Below are 23,802 nucleotides of genomic sequence, written 5' to 3'. Positions count from 1 at the left end.
CTTTATTTTGATTGATGCGGTAAAAACAATGTGAACTTAGGATTGCATTTAGTTTATATGGCATATTAGTTGGTAGAATCATATGCATTAGGATGTTTATATGTTAGTTGCATCATGGCATGTAGTTGCATGTTAGAAAAATTTTGTGAAACCGTCTACTTGGGAAGCTTGACAAGTGTATATAGGCCCTAGTAGATGCTTTTTCTTCTTAAAACATTGCTTGTTAGAATACTTGTAAAACACCCTAGGATGTGTCATGCTAGTATCCTTTGACCCATGGTTTAAGGCCGAGTCAAGAGTACCTTGTGGTGTGATAACTCCTTGGCTACCGTTTATTCCAAGGTGACCCTTGAAACCATGCAACCATCATTCATCCATGTTCTACCATACATTTTTGTCATCAAAGGGAATGGGCACAAAAAGAAATCAATTTGAGTTCAAAGAAATGAAAAATGAAAGAAAGTTTGCAAAAATGCATCAAATGAAAAGAGGAGCAAAAATAGAACTCCTAAGCTTCAAATACAAGGCACCCTCGTTACTAATTGGGGTGACTTTGAAAATGTTCAAAAAGAAATGCAAAAAAGTTGTCAAGTGTTGAAATGCCAAAAATCAAAAAGAAATGGCAAAGAAAGTGTTCTCAAATGTCAAATGCCACAAGAAATTGGGGGGAAAAACAAAAACAAAAGCAAACTCCCAAAGTGAAACTCAAATATCTATTGATCCCTTTATCCATCGTATCCATTTTTGTGCATGGTAGAGAGGGGACGACCCTTCTTCTTGTCTAGGCAAGAGGGGGAATTCCGCGTCCTCCAGTGTTTCTAACACCATAGGGAATCTACTCTTGACGAAAGCATTTAACGATTGAGGACAAAGGTACCCTAGCTTGACACAACTTGGAGGTGATTTATTGGTATCCTTCTAGGCTTAGTAGTTTGAACAAATTGCATCTATGAAGGATTGTGTACCCTTGAATTGCTTCCCTTGTAGATAATTTCCGCCACTTAATGAGGGAGTGGCTATTCTTTTTGTAGATGCATCCATTATGTGATTTTATGTGCTTTAATGTTTGGATGTGTCGCCATTTTGGCAAGACCCACCTTGCCTTGCAAGAAGGCATCCTACCTCATGGTTGTCTTGTTGTGAGTTGAAGGGGCGGAGTGAGACCCGCTAATTGTCTCATATCGGCTATTATTATTAGGATAGGTTAGTATTGGTCCTAGTCTTTGTCACCTCTTTACTCGGGACGAGCAAAGGTTCGGTTTGGGGATATTTGATGTGACCATAATTGGCGCATATTTAGCCCCCCGAATTACCATTGTTTCCATGCTTTTTAGTGCCTATTTGGGTCATTTCTTATCTTTAGTTCTTTGTTTTGCATATTCTTTGAGATTTTGATCCCTTGGTAGGAAAGGAGTAAGAATCTTGCATTTTCATGGCAAAACAAGGCTAAATTGATTGTATTCAATGACCAAGCATCAAGAAGAGACAAGACTAGAAGGCCTTTGTACATATCATAGTAGAAGAGCAATGTTGAGAAAGGATCCTTGCGTCCCCAAGGAAATCCCCAGGGAATTTATGAAGAAAAGGGAAGAAAAGAAGAAGAATTGACGCTGACCAACAATCCGAACGGATTGCAGACAATCCGTCCGTCCAGCCTCAACAATCCGAGCGTCCCTCCTTGGAATCCGCTCGGATTACCCCTCAACAATCCGAGCGTCCCTCTCCTGAATCCGCTCGGATTGCACCGCCAAATCCGGCCGTCCCGACTCTAATCCGCACGTTCTCCACAAAGACGGATTTCATTCTTCAAGCTACGAAAAGAGAAGCCCTTCTCTCAGAAAATACCGGCTCCTCCTTGCTCAACTTAAAAAGTGTAATTACTAGTTTAGCCCTTAGTTAACCCTAATGCATCCTCCCTAATTTTTACTATAAATACCCCATTAGTCTAATTAGAGGAGCATGTTCTTCTTATCAATAATTAGTGTAGTTAATATCAATCAAAATCTCTCTTCAATATTGTAATCAAGTATTAATCAAGTTTTAATCCAAGTTTTAGTTCTTTAATCTCTCTCTTGTTCTTCCTTTATTTTGGGTAATTGAAGATTATTTGGGTTATTATTGGGAGATTGACAACCTCTCAATCTAGGATTCAAGTACTTCTATTATTCTTGCTTTATTATTGGAATCATTAGTAGGTATAATCTCTTAATCCCTTTTTAATTATTGTTAATTACTTTCATTTATTCATCATGTTTCATTATGTTAGTATGATTGACAACCTTTCTAGCATGATCAATATGATAATGAGTGAGTAGTCTCTTAGCTAGGGTTTAATGGGTGATTAGGGGAAACCAACATGGGGAATGATTAATGCTTAAATCAATATGCTTTCATATCTTATTTGCTTGCTTGTTTTGATCTTAATACATGCACATGTTATATTTGATGAAATGCTAAGCCTATGAATCCTTGCATTTACTATCATCTTCTATCTTTTCAATGAGACTTGTAAGACATAACCCAACTCGAGTCTTGTTAGACCATGCATGTGTTGAGTAGGAAAGATTAAGTCGACTTGTAGGTGTTGTACAATCTAATCGATTCGGCTCCGGGACCCAAACTTTCCTAGGATTGTAAGACATAACCCAACTCGATCCATCACAACAATAATTGCTTGCTTATAATTTGAGAACATGTTTGTATGATCATATCCCATGATTCCCCTATGAACCCATGACACCCTAGTGCTTTTAATCAATTGTTTACACCCCTTATTCCATTCATCTTGCTAGTTTATTTTCATTGTTATTCTAGTTTAGTGACCTTCTACACCAACTCAATTTGTGACACCCCTAGACACTACTAGTTGCAATAGAATTCTCATTTCAATACCCGTCCCTTGGGATCCGACCTTTACTTGCCTCTTTACTAATTGTAGAGTTGTTTGTGAAGTATAAATTGTGTTTTGTATCGACCATTGACCAACGACCACATATGCTTAATTGTGAACACGAAATGGCCTCGATCACCTAGCCTTAGTGTGCTCGAGCTCGGCTCGGTTTGAGCTCAGCTTAGTCCGAGTCCGAGCTCGAGCTCAGTTTGACCGATCTCGAGCCGAGCTTTGACCGAGCCGATCCCGAGGGCTTGTCGAGCAGGCTCAGTTCATTTACAGCCCTAAGGGTGGGCCTATTCGTGGCGATGCTGAAACAGGTGAGAAGGAGTCAGGGGATGCTAAGTTGATGGAAATTCTGCCTCCTGCTACTTAGTTCTTTTTTACGACCGCTGAGCTTAATGATGCAGAGAGGAGATTTGAGGGAACTGAGTCAGAATTGATGGGAACTCCAGTGGCACGTGAACCAGCCGCAACAGACCCTGGGAACGTTAACATTGTAACTGGTGAGTTATTGGGAAATGAAGGCGAGGATATTATTGAAGAAAATGATGTAGCAAATAATCCGGTGGTGGTGGAAAAGGAGGATGTGGTGGAGAAAATGGTGGACAATGTGGTGGAGACTGCGATGGAGGACGCGGCAATGAAGGATCATGGAGGTAATCAGTTGTAGTTGAGCTATGCTTCCTAGAGTTACATTATTTGGATGTTGGATTTATAGTATTATTTGAAGGGGTCGTTTTTGTGTTTGTCTGGGTGAAATTACACTTTCTTTCATTAAAGTTATACTTTTTGTAATTAGAATTACACTCTTAAGTTGAGTGTTATTTTTTATTTTTTTGTTTTTGTTTGAATCTAATTTTTGATGTTGAAGTTCAAATTTACTAATTTCCCGAAATTATATTTCTGGGGAGGGGACATTTGTCTTAATTTTTAAAATTTCGTAACGCGTCGCTATTGTTCAACTGCAGTTGAGGACACAGTGCAAGATGCGGCCGAAAAGTCACTCGACTTTCCATGCACTTTTTGGTCCACTGCTGAATTAGATGAGGCCTTTCGTTATGGTGCAGTTTAAGAGAAAGGGCAGTCTGAACCTGGTGAGGTTGCAACAGCAGACCCTGGGAAAGTTAATATCGTGACTGGTGAGTTATTAGGAAATGAAGACGAGGATATTCCTGAAGATAATGATGTAGAAAATAATCCGGTGGTTGTGGAAAAACAGGATGTGGGTGAGAAAGTGGTGGATGATTTGGTGGAGAATGTGGTGGACAATGCGGTGGAGACTGCGATGGAGGACGTGGCAGTGAAGGATCATGGAGGTAATCAGTTATTGTTGAGCTATGCAGTTACTTTTTGAGTAGTTAGAGTTACAGTTCTGTTTGCTGAAATTACGTTTTTGTGTTAGTCTGGTTGAAATTACACTTTCTTTCCATAAAGTTATAATTTGTGTATTTAGAATTACACTTTTAAATTGAGGGTTAATTTTCATTTTTGTGAGGCAGAAACAAATTTTTTAGGTTGAAGTTCAAATTTACTACTTTCCTGAAATTAGTAAATTGTTCATCTGCGTCACTATTGTAGGGGAGGAGATATTTATCTTAAATTTCAAATTTCCTAAGTGTCACTATTGTTCAACTGCAGTTGAAGTCACCGTGCAGGATGCGCCCGTAAAGTCACTCGAGTTTACATGCACTGTATATTCCACTGCAGAATTAGATGAGGTTTATCGTTGGGCTGCGGGTCAAGAGAAAGGGGAGTCTGAGCCTGGCGAGGTTGCGGCGGCTGTAGTTACAGGGGCAACGCATGTGGAGATTCCTGTCCAGGAACCGTACGTGCCCTATAGTCATCTAAGCTACCATCCATTTTTACTTCACTCCAGCGAGGTCTTACCCTGCATGGAGCACGTCATTGAGAACCTTGGTTGTTCGATAGACTGCCTGCTCCTGATCAGAAGATGGTCACATTTATAGCGGAATGGAGTCACCATGTCCTTGACCCAGTGTTCAGTAAGAGGAAAAATGTGATTGATTATGCGTTTAATGAATCAGATGTGTTTAACAATTGGTGAGTAATTGATGCAATTCGTTCTTATAAATGGTTACGTATATATTGAGTTTGTTTTTGCTAATTAAATATCGATTGTGTAGGGAACATTTGGTAACATTTAACGAGTTTTTATTCATAACCCGGGAAGAGATTGCCACTCTGAAACCCACGCAACAAATTATGACCAGTGCCATTGATGGGTGGTGCTTACTTCTCAACCATATCATGAAGCCTTCAGCTGTATCCCGTTGTTTCTTTGGCATGAGTCACACAGTAAGTTATTCTATTGTTATTTAAATTTGTTATGCAGGGTAATTCCTAGATTATGGTTGGGATCCCTTTTGATAAAAGTTACACTTCCTATGAATAGAATTACACTTTTTCTGGTTAAAGTTACTTATCTTTATTTAAATTGAAGTTACACAAAATGTCATTAAAATTACACTTTTTGAGTCTAAAGTTACACTTTTCCTGTATTACAGTTATTATCTATTTATCAACCCTTTCTCACAACATCATCTTTCTTATTTGAACATTAGGACTGGGCGCGGTATATTTGGATGGCCAAGAAGCAAGGAAAAGTGTTAAATAAAGAGGAAGATGTTTTCGGTGGCTGGGACAATTGGGCTGATACCTGTTCTTCACCATTTCAGCTTGACTCGGATATGGTGAGTTTTTCGAATTTCAATATAGGCCATGTGTATAATTCTTGTGTACAATGTTTGGCTAAACATTATATATATTTTCAGATCTTTCTCCCTGTATTATCTGGTGATGGTGATCATTACAGCTGTGTGTGCATTAACTTCTTAACCGAGCAAATTGAGTACCTTGACAACCGTAAGTATGATGAAGACTTAGATAAGCTGCCTTACGGAGGAATTGGACTTATTTCAGTAATTTTTCTATGAATTACTCAATTTTGAGAAATCATTTTTTTTAAAGGTCTGTCTACCTAACACACACACACACACATGTATATGCATATATCAGGTTGCCTTTATGGGGAAGTATTTGGTGTCTAAAGGCCTGTCTAAAGGCTCAAAGGTCGCTGGTTTTAAGCTCGTTAACATTAAATTCAGTTGGCAAAGACTTGGTTATTCGAGAAATGACTGTGGTGTTTATATGATGCTTACAATGATGTTTTATTGTGGGAACCTGTTTGAATGTGGCCTTGGAAAAGCTGTGAATATGAACCTGTTTCGTGCTGAGATTGCGACAACCCTTGTCCTATGTGACATTAATAAGGAAAGGGAAGATGTATTACGTTGTGTTGATGCTTTTAAAGAGGTTGCTTCTCATCCACTGACTATCAACTTGGATGCTAGCAAGAGAAAAACAGATGCTGATATTGGGGCTAGCACCAGCAAACACGTCCGTGCTTCAGATTTTGAAGAGACCGACCTGGTAGTTACGCCTGTTAGTATACGGCCACCTTCCGGCAAAAAACTATCTGCCGTTAAGAGCCACCCTCGTGGAAAGGGGGTGGTGCCAAGACTCAAGTGGTGTCCAAGCTGCTCCGGAACAACCAAACTTTGATAAAGGATATTAAAACGTTAAGAAAGCACGTTGCTGACTACTGTTTGGTAGATGACCACAATTTCGATGATGGGTCAGTTTTCATGAATTTTACCTACTGTAAATGACGCTATCCAAAAATGACATTTTTTCACTCAGTTTTGTTTTATGTTATTATGTTCGCAGTGAGCAATTAGTTTGGTACACGAGGCACGCTCAGTTGCGGAGGTGCGACATAATGTCTATGGCCCCTTATAGACCAATGTCGGGGAATGTGATTGAGTGTTGGTCGATATTGCTGAACCATTTAGAGAAGGAAGAATACGGTAAAGATGCAAGGATGGCATTTCTCGGTATCAGGAAGATGGTAATTAAAGTAACTCTTATATAGTTTTATTTATACGTGCTGTGGTAATTCAACTTAGTTCTGAAGTTACACGTTTCTGTAGTTAAAGTTATACTTTTTTATGATACAATTACACTTTATAAACAGACAAATTTCTCTACATAGTTACACATTTTGTTGTTAGAGTTAAAAATTTTCTAATTAGAGTTATACTTTCACTAAATGTTGTTACTTATAGTTAATGTTCACTACTTGCTTGTTTAGTAGATGTTGCTTGTATTGTTGGGGACTTTTGAGCAGCAGGGCACAGGCACACAGCAAGAGAACCTTTGTGATAAACTGTTCAACGTGTGGGACACCTTCATCGTGGACAGTAATCGAAATGCTGAAATGAATACAGATTTACTCTTTGTCCCATTCAACATCAGCGACCATTAGGCATGTGTATGTATCAACTTCAGAGCCCGGACAATTGACTTGCTTGACCACCAGCGGCATGCGGATTTGGAGAAATCGATCATGGGAAAGGCGACTCGTTTAATTGTACGTTGTCCTCCAATTTTGGCCATCTAAAACCTGTTAATTATAGATACCCAGTATCTGCTGAGACTCCAACAAACACCCGATGATTATCGGACTATAACATGTTTTGGAATCGCGGCGTTTGATCGACAGTTTGTGTACAACTTTACGTCGGAAAACTTAAAACGATTTCGAAAATAAAACATTTCAAAACATTTCAAAAATACCTGGAGTGTTTAATGCACGACGACGGGGTCGCAATGACACTAACTAGAGTCAAAACCGACACCGGACCAAAAACCGACTCAAAAATTCAAATCCCGACTCCAACAACGAGTCAAACCGAGTCAACCACAAAAAACAAACATTCAAAACCTTCTATGCTAAGATTTCCCGGATTTATGAATGGTCAAGTACCAAACATATGACTACAAATCCTAGGATAGAACAAATCATGATTGCTCTTGTGTGAAAGCGACAAGACAACTCGAAGACCCGCGACGTGGCTCGCGCCTCTTTGAGCAGCCCAGGTGGCCACGTCGCTCAAAACTCACACAACCAGTCATTTTCCTATAAATACCCCTCAAATGCCCCCATTTGAGAACTTACGCGAGTGTCCGCCCCCTCTTCTCTCCCTTAAAATTCTCGACTCGACTTCTTAAGTCACAATCCGACGCGTATTTACGACCTACCGATCGTAAATACAAGCCTTACACATTGTTTGGTACCGTCATCGTGCATTAAATCACTTGACCGACCACTTCGACCACTACACCGTCACTAATCTTAAAACACTCTTTTTACTTACCAAAACGGTTTTAAACCGAGTTTTTTCCGACCAAACAAGTTGTTACACTTACGTCGGTCACTCGCCATAACCAAACATGTAAGTATGAGGGTGTAAAAATCCTCCTTTTATCATATTTTTATTTGTTTCATGACTATAACATGCTAAAACATGCATAATATGATCCAAAACATGGGATAAACGAGCCAAAACTGATTTTTGGCCTGAGACAGAAGCCCCTTGGTTCGCCGGCTTGCCCGCGCCTAAACGGGGTGTCCAGGTCAGAATTCAACCGTGTTTGTTCTCGTCTTTCCCCTTTAATTCATTTTCATATTTGTAATCGGTTTTTACCATTTCAAATATTTTCAAACCCCTTTTATTTTATTTTATTTTATTTGTTTTAACCATAAAACATTTTTCATCCTTGATTCCTCATACCATGACGGTTAAATCCGTGTTTCGGTGATAATATTTGGTTAATGACATTTAAAAGGTATTTAAACCCTTTTATTTCATTTCTTTACATTTTGGGAGGTATTTTAAAGCCTTTCATCATTTCTTTACATTTTCAAAATAAACTTATTAGTCACCAACACAAAGTCATCCTTGGTTCTACATACCATGCCGGATTTTAACCCGGATACGATGATGAGTATAGACTAATTACATTCAAGTGAACTTAAGACAATTAGTTCATAATTGTTTTCAAAACTATTCATGTCAAGCATGTCAAGTCGAACCCGACACCGAATATCGTCAAAATAATGATGATTATTCGGGTCTAGTTCTTCAAATCAATAAATGCGGTCTAAACGACCCTTTCAAATCAAATCGGGTTCAAATACCCATTTTTCAACACGTTTTATAACGTTTTCTAAACGGCCAGAATACGACATATGACTGTAGGTTGACTCGCGCCTAAAACAGGCCTTTCAATTCTCATTTTCAAAACCAGGGGAGGCCCCTTGTACCGCCGGCTGGCTCGCGCCTCATGTAGCCGTCTGTGCAGGGGCTGCCCCTTTCCAAAGATTAGTCTAGGACGATCCCGACTCCGGTTAGCCCGGATATAGGACGGGTCAGATGACTATTCGTTAATTCAAAATCATATTTGCAAAATGCTTTACTAAGACAAATGGATCACGTTATGCACCATAAACCTAATACGATAAATGGATGTTTAATTTCCGTCTTGCATGCAAATCAACCATAAATCCAACTCGACATCTTATACTTGATACTTGGATAAAATCAACCGACTTAGAAAGCTCTCACATGTTAGGTTTAAATTATTAGATGCGCATTCATGCATTTAAACCGTTTTATCAACTTTTGCATTCAACCAACCAAGATCGATCGAAGAGAGAGCGCTACCGCGGGCGGGATTGGGTGTCTGATTAAAGGGCTTCCCAATACGTACCTTCACCTCTTACTCAGAAACTTTGGATAGTGGACGACCTTATCCAGGGCGTACCAGAGTCATTCTAGAGATAGGATGCTAAAGAGGGACGATTTCTTGATCTTTAGTACCTATGTCAAACGCTGCTTTGTGCGTCGATTTGACCGAGGTATAAAGTGGATTTCGAACGGGTTCCAAGCATCCCACAAATGCTTGGTGGCGACTGATACGTGCATTTTATATAGTCTTTTTAGCCTATTTCAGCACGTATTTATATCCATTTTTATACTGTTTATATAGTATTTTGCCCCGAATTGGCTACTTTGGTTCGTTTTGTCCGTTTTGTAGAAATGAACTCGAAAGTAGTGGAATCGTACCCTTTTTCGTCCTTTTTGCATGCATTTAGAGGAGACGGGATTTTCTAGAGTGAGATACTGCATTGGGAAGCGTCAAGGCACGGATTAATAGGCAGTCGGGCATGGACTTGAGCTGATTTGAAGACAAAAGACTCGATCGAGTGGTTTATTCACTCGATCGAATGGTTTCTGCATCCACAGTTGGTCGATCGAGTAGTTTTCTACTCGATCCAGAAGTTGCTGAAAAGAGAGTTACTCGATCGAGTAACTATTCTACTCGATCGAGTAGATGTTGCCGAGTTTTGCTCGATCGAGTGGTTTTATTCCACTCGATCGAGTGGTTTTTGTTCTCATGTGCTTTAATTAGCCCGTGAGTTGTTTTATTTCACAAAACTTAGTTATTTTCTATTTAAGTACGCTTTAACTAGGTCATTAGGATCCATCTATTCATTATCTAATTTTCTACCATCAAACTTTACTGCGTTACTTTTGCTCTTCTCTGTAACTTTACTGTGGGATTTATTTTGCTCGGATTCGATTGTTCTTTACGCCGGATTCGCACGATTGTAATTCCTTTCTCTTCTCTTAATAATAATCAATCGTTTGTTTGCTTTAACTCCTTGTTTACTTCGTTTATTCCTTTGCCCTAATTTACTTTTATGCACTTTATTATTTATTTCATCATGTTTATTGTTAAATCGTCTTTTGTTATTAGTTTTGATATTAATAGCGATATGAGTAGCTAAATTTAATGCATGTTGGGATTAGGGGATCTGCGGTAGGAATGTGACGATGTAGTAAATGAAATAGATGAATTAATTGTGAGATTCTGTCACCATAGCAATTTAATTGTATTTATCGACTTAGTTGAGTGCACGCTTCTGAGTCATCCTTTTAATCTGGCTAAAATTAATCCTAGATCGAAAGATTGGACTAAATAGGCCTGCTATGAACAGTAGACTACCCTGACGAGAATGAAAGTTAAGTTAGCGGTATTTTAGGATAGAAAATGGACCGAAAGGACCTTTCCACATCCGTCTTGCATTAATTCGTCTGAGTTGTTTACAGCTGTGTCACTAGACTACCGTAGTGAACCGAATTCCCGACATGTCCCTTCTCTATTGATAGTTAAAATTTATTTCTTTGCCTTTACTGCTCTTGTCTCTACTTCTCTTCCTTTAAACTTTGTAGTTTAGAAAACAATTCAAACAACCCCCCCCCCCCCCCCATTTGTGACCAAATAGACGGACTTCTACAAATATCTTGCCTCCCTGAGGAGATCGACCTGACTTCCCTAGCTATATAGTTAGTTTAGTTAGTTTATTTTTGATAGGTACACGACAGACGTATCAAATTTTGGCGCCGTTGCCGGGGAGGAAATTGCCCTATCTGTTTTCGTTTCGTTTATTTTTTCCGTCTCAGGGAATTTTTATTCCTTGAGGCAGTTCTTATTTATTTTCTTTCAGTGTTGTTTATGCCCAGATCAGACAGGTTTGAGTTAGTTGCAGCTGATTCAGAGCCAGAGAGATCATTTAGGCATAGACTCCGTCTACAACGAGAATCACGAAAGGAAGACTTGAGTACTTTCGAACCAGAGCTACATCACTTTCTTTTCGCAGAAGATCAGTGATGTGACCATAATTAGCGCATATTTAGCCCCCGAATTAGCCTTGTTCCCATGCTTTTTAGTGCATATTTGGGTCATTTATTGTCTTTAGTTCTTTGTTTTGCATATTCTTTGAGATTTTGATCCCTTGGTAGGAAAGGAGTAAGAATCTTGCATTTTCATGGCAAAACGAGACTAAATTGATTGAATTCAATGACCAAGCATCAAGAAGAGACAAGATTAGAAGGCCTTTGTACATATTATAGTAGTTGGGCAAATGACGAGAAAGGATCCTTGAGTCCCCAAGGAAATCCCCAAGGATTTTATGAAGAAAAGGGAAGAAAAGAAGAAGAAATATTGCTGAGCTACAATCCGTGCGGTTTCTCCCCAATCCGCCCGTCCTCCTCAAGCACAATCCGTGCGTTTTCCTCCAAAGACGCCCGGGTTAGCAGCCACCAGAATCCGCCCGGATTCCCCTGAAGACGCCCGTGTTCCCCCGCCTGAATCCGCCCATCCCGACTCCAAAACGCACGGATTCCAGTACAGCGCAATTTCGTCTTCTCCAAGCTACAAAGAAAGAAGCCCTTCCTTCGAAAAATACCGGCTCCTCCCTACTCAATCTAAAAAGTGTAATTACTAGTTTAGCCCTTAGTTAACCCTAATGCATCCCCCTAATTTCCACTATAAATACCCCATTAGTCTAATTAGAAGAGCATGTTCTTCTTATCAATTCTTAGAGTAGTTAATATCAATCAAATCTCTCTTTAGTTTTGTAATCAACAATTAATCAAGTTTTAATACAAGTTTTATTTCCTTAATCTCTCTTTTGTTCATCCTTTATTTTGGGTAATTGAAGATTATTTGGGTTATTATTGGGAGATTGACAACCTCTCAATCAAGCATCAAGTACTTCTTTTATTCTTGCTTTATTATTGGAATCATTAGTAGGTATAATCCCCTTAATCCCTTTTTAATTATTGTTAATTACTTTGATTTATTCATCATGTTTCATTTTGTTGGTATGATTGACAACCTTGCTAGCATGATCAACATGATAATGAGTGAGTAGTCACCTAGCTAGGGTTAATGGGTAATTAGGGGAAACCAACATGGGGAATGATTCATGCTTAAATTAATATGCTTTCATGGTTTATTTGCTTGCTTGTTTTGATCTCAACTCATGCACATGTTATGTTTGATGAAATGCGAGCCTATGAATCCTTGCATTTTTTACCTATCACCTATCTTTTCAATGAGACTTGTAAGACATAAACCAACTCGAGTCTCATTAGACCATGCATGTTGTTGAGTAGGGAAGATTAAGTCGACTTGTAGGTGTTGTACAATCTAATCGATTCGGCTCCGGGACCCAAAATTTCCTAGGATTGTAAGATATAACCCAACTCAATCCATCACAACAATAATTGCTTGCTTATAATTTGAGAACATGTTTGTATGATCAATTCCCATGATTCCCCTATGACCCCATGACACCCTAGTGCTTTTTATCAATTGTTTACAACCCTTTTAATTCATCTTGCTTGTTTATTTCCATTGCTATTTTAGTTAGTGACCTTCTACATTAACCCAAATTGTGACACCCCTAAGACACCACTAGTTTCAATAGAAATCTAATCTCAATTCCCGTCCCTTGGGATCCGACCTTTACTTGCCTCTTTACTAATTGTAGAGTTGTTTGTGAAGCTATAAATTGTGTTTTGATTCGGACGTGACCCAACGACAACATCTATTCAATTGTGAACACGAAACGGACCGATCAATCAGTCTTTAGTAGAAGACATTCCTATTTCTGCCAATCAACCAGTAAAGATGCCAAAACTTTCTAGTCATTCGGTGCCTAAAGCAGCCTCGATTCCAAAAGGCTTCAATCTCCAGACTGAGGATGGGAATACATTCGACATCCGTCCTTCTTACATCAATCTGGTGGAGAGAAATATTTATAGAGGTGTGGCAGGTGAAGACCCAAGGAAGCATATGGAGGTCTTTATAGACTACTGTTCTACTATCCCCGCCACTAAGGGGGTAACTCAAGACAAGATTAAGGAGGTTTTGTTTCCTTTCTCTTTGACTGACTCAGACAGGGAGTGGCTGACTGACTTGGACCGCACAGCTGCAGGGGTTACAGATTGGGAGTCTCTTGCTCTTGCCTTTTACAAGAGATATTTCCCTCCACAGCGCACCAATCTGCTGAGGTCCAAGATTACCAGTTTCAGGCAGGCTCCCGATGAGACTTTATATGAGGCATGGTCCCGATTCATGAAGTTGGTGAGGTCTATTCCTCACCATCGTTTTGACCCATGGTTTATATCTAACCAGTTCTACAATGGGCTGTACGATGGCCACAGAGCCATACTTGATGCGTCATCTAATGGGAGATTCCAAGAGAATACCGACGATGATAAGGGATGGGCCCTTATTGAAGAGATGGCAAATCATAGTGCTGAGTATGGAAACCCGAGGGATAGTATAAGAACAGTTCATGAAGTCGATAAGCAGGTTGTGGCTCAGCTGGAAGCCATGAATGCTAGATTTGACAAGTTGGAGTTACAAGCTCCTGGGGAGCCTCAGAATGTCCATGTTATTACTAGAGGGGAGACCGTCACATGTGAGAGATGTGGGAGTAATGATGGCCATACTGCTGTTGGCTGTCTTGTGGAGAAGGAACAAGTCCTTGCCTTTCAACAATATAGGCAAGGAGGGGGTTCCTATTACAACAACCAAGGGGCAGTCCATCCCAATTTGAGGTGGACTAGCCAAAATGTACTCAATCCTACCCCTCCTCCGCACCAGCAGCAGCCGTATGTTCCTCCACATAAGAATCAACAAGGCTTTCAAAAGCCTCCTTCCTTCACTCCTCCTAATCACGGTGCATCATCTTCCGGTGGGGTGAGTGAAATTGGTGAGCTTAAGTCTATGTTGCAAGCTTTTATGAAGCAGTGGCAGCTGAGTGATCAACAGAAAGATGCATCAATTAAGGCACTTGAAACTCAAGTTGCCCAATTAGCCACGAATCAATCCACAAGAAAGCAGAGACAATTACCGACTCAAAATGAGAAAAATCCACATGAGACGGTAAATTTTATCAATTTGAGAAGCGGTCGTTCATATGAGGGACCGGAAATGTTGAAATCAGACCCAAGGAAGGCTATAACTGATGATGAACAGTGTTCTGGCGAAGGAAATGAGCTGACGGCTAAGAAAGTACTCGATCGACTGGTTTCTGGAGGTCGATCGAGTAGATTTGATGATGAAAGTACTCGATCGAGTGGAAATTCTGCTCGATCGAGTGAACAGGAATAAGAAGCTGTTCGATCGAGTGAAAATTCCACTCAATCGAGTGATATTGATGAAGAAACCACTCGATCGAATGGGATTTTTGGTCGATCGAGTAATTTGGATGACGGGCAGCTTGATCGAGAGCCTGCTAGTGCTCGATTAAGCGAGAAATCACCTGAAAGACCTCGTTCGAGAGGTAATAAGTGTCCAAAGGATACAGAGCTTGCTCCGGCTGATACATTGGAAGAGAGAAACAAGGAACTCGAGATACCCATCACGGTTCCCTTCCCGAGGCGTCTGCAGAGTACTAAAGCTAATCAACAATTCGACAAATTTGTCGAACTTCTGAGAAGCTTAGAAGTCACTGTGCCATTCACCGAATTGCTGATAAAGGTACCCTTTTACCTTAAATTTATGAAAGAAATTTTAACGCGTAAGAGGCATATTAGTGATAATGAGACAGTAGCTTTGACTGAGGTAGGGACGGCCCTATTTCAAAATAAGTTACCTCCCAAACAGTCAGATCCGGGTAGTTTTTCAATTCCGTGCCATATCGGTACCCATTTGATTGATAACGCGTTATGCGATCTAGGCGCTAGCATGAGTGTCTTACCGCTGTCTCTGGCTAAGAGACTTGGTTTGACAAAGTTGAGTTGCACAAATATGACTGTTCAGATGGCCGACCGTAGTATATCACGACCACTAGGTATAATAGAAGACATACCTGTTCAGATCGGGAGGTTCTTTATTCCCGTTGACTTCGTTGTTTTAGACATCCCGAAGATGCACATACCCCTATTATTTTAGGGAGACCATTTTTGTCTACTGCCCGTGCAGTAATAGACTTCGGGGGTAAGACGTTGACTTTTCAGGTAGGGGACGAGGAGCTGATATTCCATCAGTCTAAGTCCCGGAGGGCTCCCATGCAAGCTCAGCCTTGCAATGCCCTCTCTTCTATTGAACCTATTATTGACACTCGAGATGAAAATTTGGAGCATTGTGCTGCTATTGTTACCCCTCCGCCTCAGGTTGAGAACAAAAAGGAGGAAAGTTCGTCTGTTTTCCTTGCTGTAGGTACAGATGAAAGCAATGAAAGAGATGTCAAAGGGCATTGTGCAACTAAGGTCAATCAAATTGGAAGTGAGGATGCTAAAGACGGTGATAAAGGAGCAAGGATGAGAAAAGTTCGTGCATATGTGGATGTGAACTATTCCCCTCCTACTAATTTAAATGATTCAAATTCAGGCTCATGGAAGCTGAAGAGGACAATCAATGTTGCTGAGATGACGTCCTCCAGTCAGGAGCCCTCCAAGGGGCTACTGAATTGCTTTGGGAATTAAGCGGGGAAATGCCCCGTGTAACACCTTGTAAAAACAATTTTTGAATTTTCCGTTGAATTTCTTTTATTGCTTTTAATTAGGACATTTAGATTTTAGACAGTTTTTAGCGTAGATTTAAGACTATAGACTGTTCCTATGCGTATTTGGTATTTTGGGAAATTTTTGCACGTGTTTTTATGCAGGTTTGGGGAATTTTTACGCAAGTTCAAAGGAATAATGACGAAATTAAAGAGCTTACGCGAGAAAAGAGCTCGATCGAGTACTTTTTGTACTCGATCGAGTGAAATGTGGACGATCGAGTACTTCTTTTTCAGTCGATCGAGTAAAGCATATATGGGGAGTTCTCGACCGAGTAGATTTGTACTCGATCGAGTAGATGGAGCATAAAAGTGCTCGATCGAGCGGTTCTAAACCACTCGATTGAGTAAATGGGAAAAGACGCTCAGGGAGTTCTCCTTTAACTCTTTACTTTTTGATTCCCAATTCATTTAACCCCAATTTTTTCGTCTCCTTCCCCTTCCTTTGCGAAAAATCCCCCAAATCCCCATTTTAATTGCTCTAATACCAAATCCATCACCTACATTGCTTTCATTGCTAATTAATCGACATAAACCCTCTACTTTCCTCTTGATTCGTGTTGGTTTACTCGGTCTATTGAAGGATTTAGGGTTCCGCGATTTTCGATCAAAAATCGCCTATTTTGCTTAATTTTTGTCGATTAATTGTTCTTTGTAGGACCTCTAGCATCAAGTAAGTAATTCCTAATACCTCTTTGTATTTTAATTTCGTTTATTTTGCATTTTTATGAGGTAATTTGAAATTAGGGTTTCGAAATTGTTGGATTAGTCGAATTTTTCGACTTTATATTGTCATTGTTGCCCTTCTTTTTCTTACTTGATGATCAATCCCCTTTCCTCATTGCTTTAACATGCTTAAACTCGAATTTTATGCAAAATTTGCGATATGGGTTCAGGACAGTCGAAATTTTCGACTGTCATCTTGGTTCTTGTTGCTGTAATTTGCCTAGTTAACTTCATTGTTGCTTAGTTGCTGCTGTTGTTGACTGCTATCCCGCCCCTATCGCTGTTTACATGCTATGATTCGAAATTTTCGAGGAATGTTGGGAATTTTTGGGCTGAAGTCGATTTTTTCGACTGTTTGGGGTTTATCATGCTGTCACTTGCTGGTTTTCTTGCTGGTTAGCCGCTGTTTTCCTTATCATGTCCCCTGCCCTTTGTATACAGGATGGATTCTAGCTCACTGCCCTCCACTAGCTCGTCTTCTAGTCCATCCCTGTCTGAGACTGTGGCCCCTGCTGTTGCCACCGCCTCCGCTTTAGTTAGTACCGCAGCCCCTGTGTTCTTGGTTTCAGCTGCCGGTACCGTTTTTACTCCAGCTAGCTCTGCTGCTAGCTCAGTTTCAGCTGCCACTTCTGTTACGGCCACCACCACTGCTAGCACTGCTGCTAGTCTCTCTTCAGTGGTGGCCACAGCAGCCACAGCTTCTACTTCAGCCGCTATTTTCACACCTGTGGCGGACTACGCGCAGCCTGCAATCGCCTTTTAGAGCGACCCGGTTCCTCACACCGTCACTGCACGGGCTTCTACTTTGGGTTCCAGAGGCCGGGGACGAGGTCGTGGACGTTTCCGTTCTACACCAGCTCCTGCTACTTCTACTTCTGCTGCTCCTTCTACCTCAGCTGTTGCTCCTTCTACTTCTGGCACGGTCACAGTCCGAGGGGACACCTCCCTCGACTCTCACCCAGATTATCCGCAGGTAATTTTTGTTAACGCTTTACATCGTAAGAAGTTTTATCACCTGCTAGGCTGCGAGTTTGTACCTTCCCGATTTTTAGATAAATCGGCACTTGAGAGACTCGACATTTACGAGTCGGTTTGTGATTTACTATGGGGCACGGGGATGGCCGGACTCATCACTATGAGCGGCCGTACCTTTCTGGAGCTGAGCCTTGAGTTTCTCAGCTCCTTCACCTTCTCCTCCGAGGCACACGATGCTGACCCCGCTAGTTCTTCAGTGTCTTTCCGGTTGTTTAACCGGACTTTTCAGATGACTTTAGAGGAGTTTGGTAGGAGACTTGGCCTCTCTTCTACGGGCGAGACTACACCCCCTAGGAGGGTCTTTCGTCATCTTTGGCGGACCTTGGCCCAGACCACTTTTACCGAGCGATAGCTCGCACAGGTCCACCTTCCCCCTGTCCGTTGTTTTCTTAGATTGATGGGGAGCACCATTTTCGGCCGAAAGGAGCCGAACAACATCACAAACACCGAGCTCTCCATTCTTGGCGGTTACCTGAACGTTGACTGTGAGGGTCCTTTTACCCTCAACATTGCCTACTTGACCGCCCAGTACTTTCAGGCCCAGGGGCTGAAGGAGACGGGATCTATTGCTTGCGGTGGCATAGCCACCATTCTTGCCCGTTCCTTCTTCCCCGTTTGGCCTCGTGACTTGCAGTACCTCGAGGGAGAGAGGTTACTGAGTCTGGATGCCATGCTTTCTCAGCATTGGCTAACCCCAGACTACCAGACATGGAAGATAGACGGTTCCTTGTCTGTAGACTTACCTTGTGACACTCTCCCTCGTCTATACCCCTTGCCTACTGTTGCTAGGGGCGCCCGACTTCCACCACTGCCTGACCTTCACCTTCCACTCCGACCACCTCCCACTGTACCCGCCGCCAAGAAGCGGCGTAGAATTGAGACTGGAGAGGGGTCCACACCTTCAGGGAGTACCCAGCCTTCCACGGCTACTCCCATCCCGACCCCTACTCCCACTACTACTCCCACTCCTACTCCTGCACCACCCACCGACTAGACACAGGCACAGCCGGTTTTTTCGGCTACTTTCGTGCCACCTCCACCCTTTGTGGCGTCCGCGGTCATGGACCAAGGGCGTCGTGACGGTTTGTTGATTGCCATTGCAGAGCGACAGGCTCGTATGGAGAGGGACATAGCTCTTGCCTTGCACCCTCTGTACGAGTACCACTTGAGGCGACACCGTCCGATCCCAGAGGGCTGGCCACACCCTTCCTTCTACCAGTACCCAGCTGAGGGTACCCGGAGTCTGCTGAGGAGGACGAGGACGAGGACCTAGAGGTGGCAGTGGAGAGAGCTCGAGCTGAGGAGCGGAGGAGGAGAGAGGAGGAGGAGGATCCGGAGTTCAGGGTGGAGGACATCCGTGACAGCGACGCGGAGGGCGACGAGTAGCTACTGGTCTACTCACTTCCCCAGTTTTCTGGCTGGTTTGGGGAAGTTCGCATTTTGTATGCATTTCTCACTCTTTTATTTTTGTCTCCTTTTTATTTTATTGTTTTTCTTCTTCATTGGTTGTATATTCCCGTTCCCCTGTATATATCTGCTGGTGTATGCTGGAGGACAACGAGGGCGTTGTCCGTTTTGGTTTGGGGAGGGTATTGCATCCTTTTGAGTCTGCTTTTGCATTTCACTACAACAAATCCCTTGCTTTCTCGACGCTTTTTTAGGCTATTCTCGACAGTTAAAAATGTCGCCATTTTATTTCTCGACGCTTTTAAAAGCGTGGTTTTTTTGGGCGTCAGGATTTTTTGACGCTTTTTAGCGTCAACCTTGTCGACGCTTTTTTGTGTCACGAGCAGCAACGCTTTTTAGCGTCAGAGGTTCTCTGCACTTATTTGCGTCAGAAAGTGGAATTTCTCGACGCTTTTTTCGTCTCTAAACAAATTCACTATGGCTATTATTTTCGTCACTATGATTGAATTAAATCATATAGATTACTAGATGACATCATAAAGAGTATATAGAATACAATAATTCAGACAGAACTCTGATATGTCGGTGCAAGTAATGGAGTAATTTCATATAAATATCCAATATACAACTATAAAATAACGTACAATGTTTGTTGAAAAAAAACTCCATAAAAAGGAACTCATCCAGAGTTGAAATATTTTCTACAACACTAAAATCAAATATATACATCCATCTACAACAAAAATACATTTTGTTGAACAATCTGGAAAATATGTCCATCTACTCTTCAATTCTAATCCAACCCTCCCACTGCATCCATCTCATCCTTCCTGCCAAATCATCAAACTTCCATTATTAGTAACCATTCCTTATTCACTCTATATTTCATACATAATCACAACTTATGTTCCACTTGATCAGAAACAAAGAGGAAAATAGATAGAGAAGGAAAGGATGAGATAGGATGTATACCATATCTACAGGGACCAAATACAATAAACTTGGAGAATAAATGTAACAATCTCAATATGAGTATTCATACTCATATGCAGCATATTAGCAGCCCCATTTCAGGTTTCAAACATCCAAGCAAATGACACCAAAAAACAGTTGTTTCAAAAGGTATTAGGTAAATTAAAATGACGGCAAAACAGCCAAGCAAAATCATCTAGTAATTAACTTAGGAACATATAATGCAGTACATGAAGGAAGTAAACAGCCTCAAATTCTCCCACGTTTAATTTTGTAAAAAAAAAAATCTAGAGTAAAGAAACGCTAGATACGAGAAACGCAGAGAAGAAATAAAGAGGAACATAAAGATGACACTAGGCCTCAATTTAAGTATGCTCAATTCTCCACACGCTAAAACCCCTTTATTATCACATAATAAGAAAAATTAGCAATTACACAGTTCAATAATACGAAACTAAGAAACCAAAATCAGATATCAACACTTACACAATAACAATCTCCAACAAAGTTCCATGAATATCTGAGCAAGTCAAAGTTAAACGACACCGTAATAATGTCAGTTCATCAAATGTTCATTAAATGATCAAAATATTCGTCAAAATGTTTATCATCCAACAAATTCATGTAAGAAATAACTTTGTTTACTCATTTTGATCAATATGTTCCAAGTAACAAAATAAACACCCAAGACAATGAGTGAACTCACCGAAGAAATCAGGATTGGGCTGAAGAAATCCCAAGTCTTCGGTCATTGAACTAATTCAAAAACTGCGGTTGTACCAGGGATTTGTAGTAGTAGTCGTGGTGGTGGTGGTTGTTATATCTTCAATAGTCCTCGGAACGGTAACATTCCGTACCAATTGTCCATAGCATACCAATATTCATTCCTACATTCCAGTTGAGAAGCACGAAAAAAGGCAAAATGTTAGAGAAGTATTTATATTCTAATTAATCTACCAACATTAACCTTACATGGGAATGTATATGATATTGAACATGAGTTTAGAGGGCATATGCTTAATGTTTATGTAACCTGGCATCTATTCCTTGCTCCCATGTACAAAAGTACAAAACCACCAATGTCAATTCATTTTAACGAATGTCACGTATACGTATAGCATTAAGGGCATCGGGTAACATTAGTATACGTCTACTAACCTCTCGAATTTATACTCATTGAACAACCAACTAAGTGCTTGTAACAAGAGTTAAGATTCAAGCACAGATTCACCAGCTTGGTGAAAATTGTAACAGAATAACTGATGACGCGTTCATATTTTTTTTTTTGGAAGAATGAACAATATTATTATAAAATTAAGCACCATTGTACATATAGAGTCATCATAACTTCATTTACAGTATATCCTAATTGAGTAAAGTTCAATTATAAGACTAACTTGCTCCTCACCTATTTGTACCTAAAAGCATACGCTATCTTAGCCCATAAGGAAAGGGGAAATATTTTGTAGGCAGTAAGTTCAATGCCTAATGTAAAACTATATAGATGGTATGGACATGCGAGAAAACAACACTTATTAAGCTAAGATATGTATTCGTTGATTTTCGGCAAAGCAACACTATAGCTTAACCATTTCAATAGGAACATAATCATCGTCATCTTTTAAAACACTTTCTGAAATAAACAAAAATAGCGTAAGTGAAACGACCAGATAGAGGAGAAGCCAACTAGCTAACCAGTGCAGATACAAGCACATATTCAATGTAAATACAAACACAAATATTAGTTAAGGAAACGCTAAATAGATCAAACCACGTACTTTTAAAGCAGTGTGAGCCCTCCATTAATCTGTTTAGGTGCATAGTAAAGATTAAAATTAGTAATTTATACTGATTGAATGAGTATACGTTATAAATTTAAAAGAGACCCATTAAGAAATATCTAACTCATCAAAGCTTAAACAATCATATAGGAGATGACAACTAATCAATTTATATCCAGCCGCATGCATATGTCAACATTTGCAAGGCTCTAATTGCATAAAAAACAAAAACTAATGTCATCAACATGATAACTATAATAAAATCCAAATCAATGATATAAAATACATGGAACAAAGAGATTAAGTTTATTTTTTTCCATACATCTTACCATTTTGTACTCTACCTAAACGATTAGGAGGTGATCTGTGCGTAAAAACTAAAGCATAGTTTCATATAAATGATCAACCTTGACCAACCATGCTATCGACACAGCCAGCAACAAAATGAACCAAGTTTCTTTCAAATTTTCACATATTTGAACCAAGCTAACACCCCCAATACTGTAACGAAACAACTTTATATCAGAGAAGAGTTTCAGGTGAAAGGAACAAAATAAACTAACCATGAGTAACTAATGCAAATGACCACAATCAGGAGGTAAACCTTTAGCATTGAAGTTGTATTCTTTCAGCTCTAAAGTCTTCCAGTCACCCCTAGAAAACAACCAAAAAAAAAAAAGAAAAGACCAAATACATTAACGATGTAGCACGCAAAAACAATTAAGCGATTTGTCTAAGTTGATGCCAGGAATTCTTATTCATAAATAGGAAATCAACTGATATCATTGACAATTGAAAACAGCACTATATGTAATACCAATTCATCATTCTGGTAAATGTCTACTTCAATATAACTCATATGGAAAAGTGGGATTCATGATGCTAGGCCAAAACCGAAGAAAAAGCAACTATTTACGCAACTCGTAAATTAATTTCAAACGCATAGCTAACAGCCAATAACATTGAATTCATCCAACAAACAAAAAAGAAACATTAGTAGAAAGAAATGGAAATACCGAAACAACGGAGGGCAAAGAATTGAAGCAACGAAACTCAGAAGATACAATCTCCGACCTAATTCCGCACTGCGATCGAACAGCCTGAATTAGGGTTTGCATTTGTAATCAATTTTGAAATTTTGTAAGACGATTTATTCAACTAAATCAATAATTGAACTCTAAATCACAAATTAAGTACAAATTACATACACGTGAAGATTTGCAATTGAGAGAGATGAGCAATATTTTTTTTTTTTTTTTTTTTTTTGGTACGTAGAGAGGTGAGCAATATGACGATTGAATAACAATTGAAAGTGTTGAATCAGGTCAGCAAGTGAAAGGATTTTTTAAATTAGGACTTAGAGGGGCACAAAATGAATTAGGTCAGCAAGTGAGAAGATCAACGTGAGGCGGTTTGATTTTTTTGGGGGAATTGAAGAGCGCGAGAAATGAAATTTTTGTAGAGGGGGGTGGTTTTTAATTAAAAATGAATATTATATTAATAAAATGGATATGGGGTGAAAAATGGGTCGACGCCTATAAAAGGGTCGATCACAAAGCGTCGGGAAAGTAAGAGAATTGTAGTAGTGTTTGTTTTGCATTCACGTTTATTTATTTCAGCTTGCATTGTTGTTTATTTCATTAAAAATTCAAAAATTCCAAAAAATTAGAAAATTTCACAAAAATCAAAAAATTTTCACG

The 23,802-nt window shown here is 40.1% G+C and overlaps 1 long non-coding RNA gene across 3 annotated transcripts; it reads right to left on the bottom strand.

The window, feature by feature from the left end:
• Positions 1–19,929: 19,929 nt before the first annotated feature.
• LOC141652217 (uncharacterized) lies at positions 19,930–23,567 on the bottom strand. 3 transcript variants are annotated; one of them, XR_012547043.1, is made up of 6 exons: positions 23,374–23,567; positions 23,119–23,202; positions 22,666–22,756; positions 22,100–22,128; positions 21,028–21,208; positions 19,930–20,179 (listed from the first exon to the last, which is right to left on the bottom strand). It is a non-coding gene; the product is annotated as an uncharacterized LOC141652217 (long non-coding RNA). The 3 variants fall into 3 exon arrangements; XR_012547044.1 differs by lacking the exon at positions 23,374–23,567 and adding an exon at positions 23,311–23,346; XR_012547045.1 differs by lacking the exon at positions 23,374–23,567 and adding an exon at positions 23,311–23,346 and having other exon boundaries at positions 23,119–23,187.
• Between the last annotated feature and the right edge of the window lie 235 nt (positions 23,568–23,802).

This window comes from Silene latifolia, chromosome 4, assembly GCF_048544455.1.
Source record: "Silene latifolia isolate original U9 population chromosome 4, ASM4854445v1, whole genome shotgun sequence".
In the NCBI taxonomy this organism is placed as follows: domain Eukaryota; kingdom Viridiplantae; phylum Streptophyta; class Magnoliopsida; order Caryophyllales; family Caryophyllaceae; genus Silene; species Silene latifolia.
Note: the sequence above shows the minus strand (reverse complement) of the source record. Positions and strands in the feature narration are given on the sequence as shown.